The sequence below is a fragment of the Dermacentor andersoni genome, chromosome 4 (genome assembly GCF_023375885.2).
Source record: "Dermacentor andersoni chromosome 4, qqDerAnde1_hic_scaffold, whole genome shotgun sequence".
Classification (NCBI taxonomy): domain Eukaryota; kingdom Metazoa; phylum Arthropoda; class Arachnida; order Ixodida; family Ixodidae; genus Dermacentor; species Dermacentor andersoni.
This window is the reverse complement of record NC_092817.1, coordinates 149030757-149040506: the sequence shown is the minus strand read 5'-3', so window position 1 is coordinate 149040506 and position 9750 is coordinate 149030757. Positions and strand designations below refer to the sequence as shown.

The window sequence follows — 9750 nt, the reverse complement described above, 5'->3', positions numbered from 1 at the left end:
GCGATGCAGGCGAAGCGCATGTCGTTGACAACGGTACAGACCGGCTGCAACGGCGTGAGCTAGCTAGCCGACACGCAGAAGCGTACACTCGGACTGCAGGATAATGGTGTCCCCAGACGAACCTCCAGAGTCCACCCAGCACGCAGAACAATACACCCCAGGCAGGCGAGGCGAGGTTGTGCACATTGGTACGCATCGACTGCGTGCAGCCATGCTCGTGCACTCGGCGCGAGCTCGCATGGAGACATATGACCAGATGGCTCAGCTCGAGGCGACGCGCGCGCTAATTATCGTACGCGGCACAGCCCAGCCGGTGCCGACACTTCCCCCCGTCCTCTTGTAGACCGGCGCTTGACGCGCGCGCACGCAATATTTGAAGGAGCGGGAATTTTGAAATAAAGAAATGCGCAGAACGGGTCGTATATATATGTATACCTACGATACAACGGGGGCGCACATGCAGCCACTCGATTTTTACTCGATATTTACTGAGTGCTGCTAGCCTGCATTCCAGGCCTGAAGCAGGAGTGGGTTTTACAGAAGGCCGTGTCTGCTGTGCCCGGGGCACAGCAGACGAAAGGTGCCCGAAATGTCTACGTTCACCCATGACGTCACGTCCGCTATAACCCATGATGTCACATCCGCTCATTTTCATGGCGGCCGTCTTACGGAGCCGGCTGCGCTGCGAAACGGTCCGTATTCCCTGCCCACTTAGAGCGTGAGTAATTCATCTTTCCACGCTATATGCGTGTAATAAAGGATTGGGGCTGTGAGCAGTTTGATGCGTTACCATTAGGTACCTTGTGCGCATATTTTGCCTCCTGGCCGCGTCAAATTGCAGCCGGCATGTGGAATGGGCCGTGGCTGCTCATGTGAGTGGTATTGCCTCCGTCAGGATCGTCAGTGCGTGCACAGAACCATTCAGTAGTCTGGTTCAGGGAGGATGCGCGAAAGAACGAGGACGTAAGAAAACACTGGCATGACGAGCTGTTCCGTCAGATCGCGTTACATCGCGCTTTTTTTCTAAGACCATCTCGCTCGAGCGAGAGGATCTTAGAACAGCATTACTACTGCTTTTTTACAGCTTTGCTGCTGCTCATTTAATCGTCACCTGCATTCTTTTAATAATACAAATGACATCGCTGCGCGGAAGAGCGTCTCTTGAAGTTTCCAAACAATAGCCAATGCCGCCGTGCCTGCTGCATACACGCTTGCTTTTCCTAACGCAGTTAAGACGCGGCACTAGCTCTGCTACTGCGTGATACAGGGTCACTGTGATAAGAAAATTAAAAAGAACAAACGAAATTAAGGCAGAAAATGTCAAACGTCGCCAAGCGTGATAGACGGACCTGCCTCGCTAGATGAAGAAATCGGGGTCCTGAAGTCAGCTTCGCCGCAGTAGACTAGTGTTACGCACTGAAGCATGTCAGAACTGAAGAGTGACCGCTTTCACCGACATAAATAATATGTGTTCCGTAATGATGTACGCGTGCACCTGCCGTCTCCTGTTACATTACGCGCGCCGAGGCGCCTAAGTGTACTGGCCGGCCTTCAGCGCTATTTCGGACGTGGCTGTGATGCTTTGAACCGTTGGTTTGTCGACCTCGTAAGCCAGTTAATGTTTACTCGGCCATTTTTTTCTGAGCTGTTGATTTCTTCCATAACAGCTACGTAATTTCGTAGTTTCCTGTTCAACTGCTTTGGTCATATGCGAGTCAAGGTTGTTCTCTTTAGCCGAGCGCAGTTTTCGAAAGCGAAACGACGCTTTTGCGTCAGCATATAGTGCCGTCGCCCATTTACAACACAGTCAATCAATGTAATTTTGTATGTCACTGGGAAACCGCCGAACGCAGGGAACTCACTCGCATGCGGGGAACTGCATAACTAGCCACGGGATTACCGTGCCTCTTGGGAAGCTGCTTTGCATCAAAGGCCAGGTACCCTTGCTATGATTCACCGCAAAATATTTTGTATGTCTAACCGCTTAACATATTTGTATTGCGGTGAAGCTAACCTTACGGAACCGAATTTCGCAACGCTTTTTAGACTCCTGCATCTCTACCAGCCACTACCAAACGCTTGTCGGTACGTCTCTTGGCAAAGGTCCAGGTAAATCTCGCCCTGTTTGGAGTTGGGGGGACTCACGTATATGAAAACTGCCAAGGAAAGCAGTTGCCCTGATGAATTCACGCTCCCCTGTCGAAACATTTGCACCAGCCTGTTCGACCACCGTTATCACCGCAACATATTTGTGTGTTGCGGTGAAGCATGCCGATATTGGGAAAGAGTTACGTGAATCTGGAATGTATGGTTTCTGTCAGCGACGAACCTAATGTTCTACTCTCATCCCTAATGTTCTACTCTCATCAAAGCAGATTTTCGTGGCAGGATGCATGATGTCTTGAGAACTTTTGTTGGCTAAAGTCATACACACCAGGTTAGCTCTTGTCACAATAATACGCTTTACCGCAATACACAAGAGGCCCCGCTGCAGGACACGCCCGCTGTAGTTAGCCAAAACCTTATGTGATGGTTCACTGCAAAATACCTCCTGTATTGCGGTGAACCGTAATAAAGCACATTTGTCAGTTTAGAATGTAAAGACCCTTGCCCTTCGCTTTTGTAATAATATGACTCAGTTTAATGAGAACATGTATTCACTGCTAAACACATCCACATTGAAATGGAGATATGAACACTGATGGCAGCCTGTATGATGTTTTATCCCTTTACTTTTTTGTGTACCTGTCACGCTGCCATTACTAAATTTTCTTGTACTTTGTTAGGTGCTGACGTACATAACATTACAGCCACTGTGTAATTAGTGTTGAAGGACCAGTGTGATGACTTTACTCAAGAAAGGTTTGGGTTATGTTGTTGTGAAGGCTTTTTTTTTTTAGACGTAGCTTTCTGAGAAGAAATCAGATGTCAGGAAATAGATCTCAATGGCACAGTAATCTTGGCTGCCTTTTGCTCAAACATGCCCTAGACATAATTGAGTGATTTGCACTTGCAACTGGACAGCAGCCGTAGCTTGCTTGGGAGACCAGTGATATGGCATATTTTATCAAACTAGGTGACACATAGCATTACCAGTCCGAATAGAGACCTGTTTAAATTTTTGTCACCTTTAACACCTACATTTTCGACCATGAATTCAGAAAAATCTGTAGCACATTTATAACCTAGATTTTAAATGCTGTATAAGTTGGCTTCTTGTTCACTGCAGCTGTGCTCGGGTTCTGTCCAAACGGGAGAGCACTTCTGCACAGCTTATTAGGGAATATTCTTATTTACATACCTTCTTTTTATTTATCTCGCCTACAATCACAATCAAATGTTTATGGCACATGAATGTGCTGTGCATGAATCTAACTTACAGTGCCATGCTCAACAGCACAGTGCATGTAGCTTGTGTTGGTTCATTCAAGCTAAGCATTGCTACAGCCTTTAACTGTAGGTATCATGGTATGAGAGCAGAGAAATGGATATGCAAAGACAGTTGGGCACATTGAGACATCTTTGTTGTGTGTGAAAAGGTGACAGATACACAATATGGGGAGAACGCATGCACTTTCATATTTTCTCGCGCACAAAAAAAGCCGGAGGAATAAGGTTTCTTCACTGTGCCATAGAAACTATATGTTTGCTCTCAAAGGTAATTCTGATTCATTGGATATGTTCCTGTGCTGTGTTTATTTTCTTGAGTGTGCTTTAGTTTTTGCACGTTAATGTTTCAAACTCGTTTTTATTTTCACAGACTGAACATCCCACGTCTTGGTTTGACTTCCTGGTACAGGATACTTGCACTTAGCATGGAGTGATGAAGCAGAGCAGTGTACTTTTATTAAATGTGCAGATTTTAGCAGTATAACAGCAGTTCATTAAAAAAACATGTGTGCTGAAAATAAAGTGTTCTTACCCACATTCCTCGTTGTCTATTTATTTATTTATTAATACTGTCAACCCTCATAGAGGGTCATAACAGAGAGGACAATACAATTACATAAATCAAATATGGACAATGTCAATGCACGTAAAGTTGCTTAACACTTGTCAATTCACAGTTAATAAGATGTTCACTTGAATGCTGTTCAGCACACTTCTGACATTTATCAAAATACGTACAATGAATATCAAGTCGCACATATCACTTGGCACTTCAAAACTAAATCGAAAACTCCCATAAATATGCCTCAGCAGCATTTTCAAAGTCGGTGACATCCTTTAGGCTAACAATAGCGTTTGGCAATTGGTTGCACATTTCTATTGCATCCAGGAAAAATGAGTATCGATGTGTATCACTGTTGGTATGGTCCGGCTTTATGACGTAGTCGTGGTTAGTTCGCGGGTATCTTTTGCCTGGAGCATGTAGATATTTGAGCTTATCAATCTTAAGTTGATCCTGCATTATTTGATAAAGCACCTTCAGCCTATATTTTTTCCTACGTACCTTAAGAAGATCGAATTTGCAACGCTGTAACATAAGCGTGACCGATTCCTTCCTTCGGTATGTCGAACAAATAAAACGCGCCGCCAGACTCTTTCCAACTTCCTCTTAAGCGTCACTTGATGGGGACTCCAAACGACGCTGAATATTCTAGTATCATCCTAATGAAGGCGGTGTATGCAATAAGTTTTACATTACGCGATGCACGTTCCAGTTTTTTTTTCTAAGAAAATATAACTTTTGATAGGCAGTTATGCAGACGTTATCTATATGTTGGTTCCATGTCAATTTTGCTCATATTCCTGTATTCTCTTCAGCAAAACCACTTATATGGGGAACTGATCATGATAAGTGCTCATGAGCATTTTAAAGAACAGCCTTGAACCCTACTCATGCACTGGTAAAATGTATAGATGCAGTGAAATTGAAACAGAAGGCAAAATAGCAAACATGATGCAGTATTTGTCAGACAATTATGTCGGCAATTTTTGCATAAAACGATTTACTTAGAGCATACTAGCACTACAAAGCACCCATCTTTTTTGTTAGGCACACATTACTACAAAGTCTTTAAAGGTGGCCACAAGAGAGATGCTGGCTTTAATGAGGAACTATAGAGGTTAAAGGCAGCCATGGAAATGTATTAAGAAATTATGCAATGCATAGCATTTACTCAGTTCATAGAGCTTCCAAAGTTGCCATAAGGCCTTGATAGCTGTGGATGAGGGAACAGTTGTAGCCCTATTTGGAGCATGAGAAATGAACATTAAGATCGAAACATAAGTAACAACTCGTAATGCAATTAAAAAATCTTGCTATACTTTTAAAAAGACAGTGAAATGAAATTAGTAACACAATTTCCTTGTCTTTTTACTTCATTTAGGTTCAATATACTTATTTTAGTAACACAAGAAAGCAGAGTGGTGAAGCACATAAAAAAAATGCTAGTCTGTTTTTATATTCTGTTTTCTCTAAATTCAAAGTTCAGTAAAGTTAACTTAGAAAGCTACGGTGAAGCCATTGCTTCAGCCTGTATGGTGCATAACAGCAGCAATCGCCAGCCTAACTGCTTGGGTTTACAGTGCCTTATTTGAATTGTATACCTTTTAAGTGCTGAGCTACTGGAAGATTGATTAAGGTGACCAACATGCTGAACCAGTAGTTTACTGAGTAAAATACATGGAGAAGGGTGGAAAGATAGGACAGAGAACAGGGGATGTATTCTGTGTCCACCTAGTGGAAATGTCCATTTCATCCGCTCCTGAAGTTCTGATTGGCTGGGCTGGCGTATGCATGAGAAGGAGACATGCTCCCCCAGCTACTTTGCACTTCAGCAGAAGAGGATATGGACATGTCCACTAGGTGAATACTTACAAAGCTATTTAATAAAGTACTTCTGTAACCAACATGCCTGCTATGCCATCCTTGCTTTCAATGTCTGTCTTAGTAAAAGTGTGAAAGAGCCAGGTTTGTGCATGAAAAGTTTTCCTGAGGGTGTGTGCCTTGAAGCCCGTAGTGGTAATCACAGGAAACGGGGGTGGATCCAGAGTAGCACCAAAGGGCAAGCCTTCATCGAAACAAATATGGAGGGAAGTGACTGCATGCTCAAACTTGTCAGCTCACAAGTTTGCCAAGACCAAGTGATATCAGAAGTTGATGAAGCCTACATAGTTAATGTATAACCGCTTAGGCCAAAATTATTTAGATACTTTTTATGAGGACTACATATTTACTGGAAATCTCAAAATAATTATGTTAGTGTGCGGAATACCTTCCACTAGTTGTGACGTCCTTGAAAGAATGAAAATGTTTGAGTTGTACTTGTGTGGTGCATGAAGTTACTTTAAAAAAAAAAAAACTCAGCAATGGAAACAAAATGCAAAGAGTAGTATTCGAAATAAATTGCCACCTCTTTAGGGCTAGATGAATTCAAATAATAATAATAAGCAAATGAAGATCGGGCATACAAGATAGATGTTTCGGCTCGCACTTGAAAGCCTTGTTCACAAAGATTGTGAACAAAGCTCCAGTTGAACCAGTTCTTATTTTTCATTTTTATGGTTGGCATCTAATTTTAAACTACTTACCGTGCCTCTTTTCACAAAACCAGACAGGCTGCTGTCAAACTCTTCACTACTTCAATGCAAATAATTGGAGGTTGGCAAATACATTTTTCTAATAGGAATAGTAGGTAACGAATAGTCAAACACTGATGCATACAGTTACAGCAGGCATATTTATCTTGGAATTCAGCACCATGCTTATATTGTCTAGTAAAAAAAGGACAGCTATCAAGGAAGATTAGGATTATTTTTAAGCAAAAGTAATTATACCTCATATACTTGAAGCAGATGTAGTGCTTCTGAAGAATCACGTCCAAACTGCACACACTAAAACATTAAGCTGGGATATTCAAAAAGACAAGTACATGTTTTGCTCGCCAAGTGACTTTTAGTGTGCTCAATTATGTAAAGTGTGCTATTATATGATTAATGTAATTTGCTAATGTAAAGAAAGAACAAGCCAGGATCTCTTGCTTCATATATATGCGCTGAATCAAGAAGGTAATTAAGGAAGAAGAACACCAGAAATAAACACGAATATTTGTGTGCTTTCTGGCATAAAATAATTCTCATGTAAGCCACATAACATGCTTTCCAAAGCATCCCCTACCTTAACTTATAGCTGCATCACATGAAGGCACTTTCTAAGAACACACATGCTTCATGATCATTCACTGTGTTAGTGACTCCCACTGAAGTAGACTGAGAACATATCTGGGCATTGCATTCAATGACTGATGTAAAGTGAAAAGACTGCTGCTTGTAGGTATGAATGAACCAAGTGAATAAGAAATATAGGTTCTCAAACTTCTAGTAGTAAGTGTGGCAGCACTTAAGAAAAACATATTGCAACTAAAAATTCCAACACATGATGAAATAACTGAAATAGCTAGGGAGAGTTTAATAGACCAATAAACAGGAAACTGCAAACTCCCAACATTTCTGAATGCTTTTCTTCACATGTACTCACCTCATAAGTATGACTTCCCTTAATGCTCGAACCTCTGCCTTAATTTCATAATTCCCCATTCTCACTGCTTCACTCATGCTGATTGACATCTAGCACAAAGGTTGGCGAAAGTAGCTGAGCATGTGCATGTGTTGTGAGGCAAGCTGCCCACATCTGGTAGCCGCATGCCAATTTCTCAGAGTAGATGAAAGGGAAGCCTTGAGGGTAAGCCATAGAGAATACCTTGGTTCAATGATAACTGAAAACACCAACATGGAAAATTTGGACTGCCCACAGAATCAGCAGAATTGACATAGCTTGGAAAAACTGAAAAGATGCATTATAATATTTATGTTACACAGGTTCCAGTCAAGTTGAAGATTTTCACTGTCTAATAAACTTATAAGACAATGCATGACCAGCAATACTGTATGGAACCTAAACAATTTTAATAAGGTCACCTAGAAGTCAGGATGGAGAAGTGACTGAATTGAGGATGCTAAAATGGATGAGGTGGAGGCAGATTGTGAAGACAGGTCTTAAAAAATTAACATTCAACACACACTTAAGTTGGCAAAGATTGGACTCAATGTTCAAGAAGAAATTGACTAAGATAATTTATTGGTATACATACATGAGAGAGCAGCAACAATACAGCAGAGATAACTGTCATTCAAGAGGAAAGGACGTCAGTCTAAAAATTAACATTTGATCAGAAGAATGGTTATGCATGGGCTTAGGCTCATGTACAATTATGTATGGTACGCATGATGTCAGAGCTGCATAGCATAAGGAACTGTGGCCTTACATGCCTCGATTATGAAATGATGTGGGCCAAGAGTGGAACAAGGATAGCATCAAGAGGGGGCCTCCTCCAAAATGAGAACGGTAGGGAAACGGGACGAGAGAGATTTTCTGCGCAACAGATACAGAGTCACATGAGTCATAGTCATATGAGTCATAGTCATAGAAACCATGACCCAAGGAGCTGCACAACAAGGTATATAAATTCAAATCTCTATACAGTTAAACCTCAGTATAACGAAATTCTCGATATAACGAAGTATTTAACTTTTCATAACCTCTTCTCCATAGAACACCATGCATTTAGAGCATCAATATAAAGAAGTGTGTTTGTGTGCAATTTCAATATAAAGAAATATCGCTTCTGCCGCAGAGGAGTGCCAATTGAGACAATCAATGGTAACTTCCGCGGACGCAGGTAGTCAAATGACTGAATTACAAGCGGCTGCTTGCAAACGCACCTCTCAAACTGCGTGCAGCGCGACAAGAACAACAGCTTGGAGCCGCATCATGTTCCGTATAAATTAAGTCCAAGTGCGATCAGATCCTATCGCGCCCCGCGCACTTGTGCTTTAGGTGCGAGTGAAAGTGTGCGAGGGTGAGACAAGAAAGATGGTGGCTTCATAAGTGCGGCTTCCCCACGCGAGCAATGGCAAAGTGGGGAAGGAAAGCGAGCTCGCGGTAACGCGGTCAAGCGCGCGCGAGGGGGCGGAGTGGGGGGGGGGGGGTAAGTTGGCGCGCGTCTCGGCCATGACTGCGCGTGGCTGTAAACGCGGCTGAGCGCATACGCAGCCGCGCACCCTGCTCTAGAGGTAATCTGCTGCGTGTGGAAAGAGCGGGCATGCCAAGACGGGGTGGCATCATGTAAGCTGTTTTCCGGCACGTTTAGTATTGAAGGTTGCGCAATCTCGAGTTTTGATGACCCGTTGGAACGAGAAGCAGACGAAGCATTCGCTCCCAGCTGCCGGCGCTTTTCATGATAGCGTCGTCGCAGTGCGACCGGGCGACGCTTTGGGGGCGGAGTGCACGCGAAAGCATGGCGTCACTTAGTTCGTACCGCTGATGTGAAGATATCGCACGACCGGCTTTATTACTAAAGCCGGTCGTGAGATATCAACGTGGCATGAAACCGTATCATTCATCGCTGACTCCTAAATTCGTCAAAATAAAATGTTTTCTCATTCAAACTTGCTTTTTTTTATTGCCCAATAATTCGGGAAATTGCATGGCCCCTTTCCGTGCAACAAAAATCGATCGACGACTGTACTCATTTGCATAACAGATCGAATCTCAATACAAGGAAATTTCTATATAACGAAGCGAATTGCCGATTTTACCTACTTTGTTATATCAAGGTCTGTATAACGAAATTTCCTGTTCTCTACACGGGGGTGGCAATGTGGGCTTGTTCGTTGATCATCATGGAACGGCATGTAGTGTAGCGCAGCAAAAACACGAACACAAGAAGAAATGAAACACAGACA

At 42.8% G+C, this 9750-nt stretch overlaps 1 long non-coding RNA gene across 1 annotated transcript; it reads left to right on the top strand.

Moving 5' to 3' along the window:
• The first annotated feature begins 724 nt into the window (after positions 1-724).
• Positions 725-3927, top strand: LOC129386487 (uncharacterized). Its single transcript, XR_008613857.1, has 2 exons — positions 725-2109; positions 3761-3927. It is a non-coding gene; the product is annotated as an uncharacterized lncRNA (long non-coding RNA).
• Positions 3928-9750: the final 5823 nt, after the last annotated feature.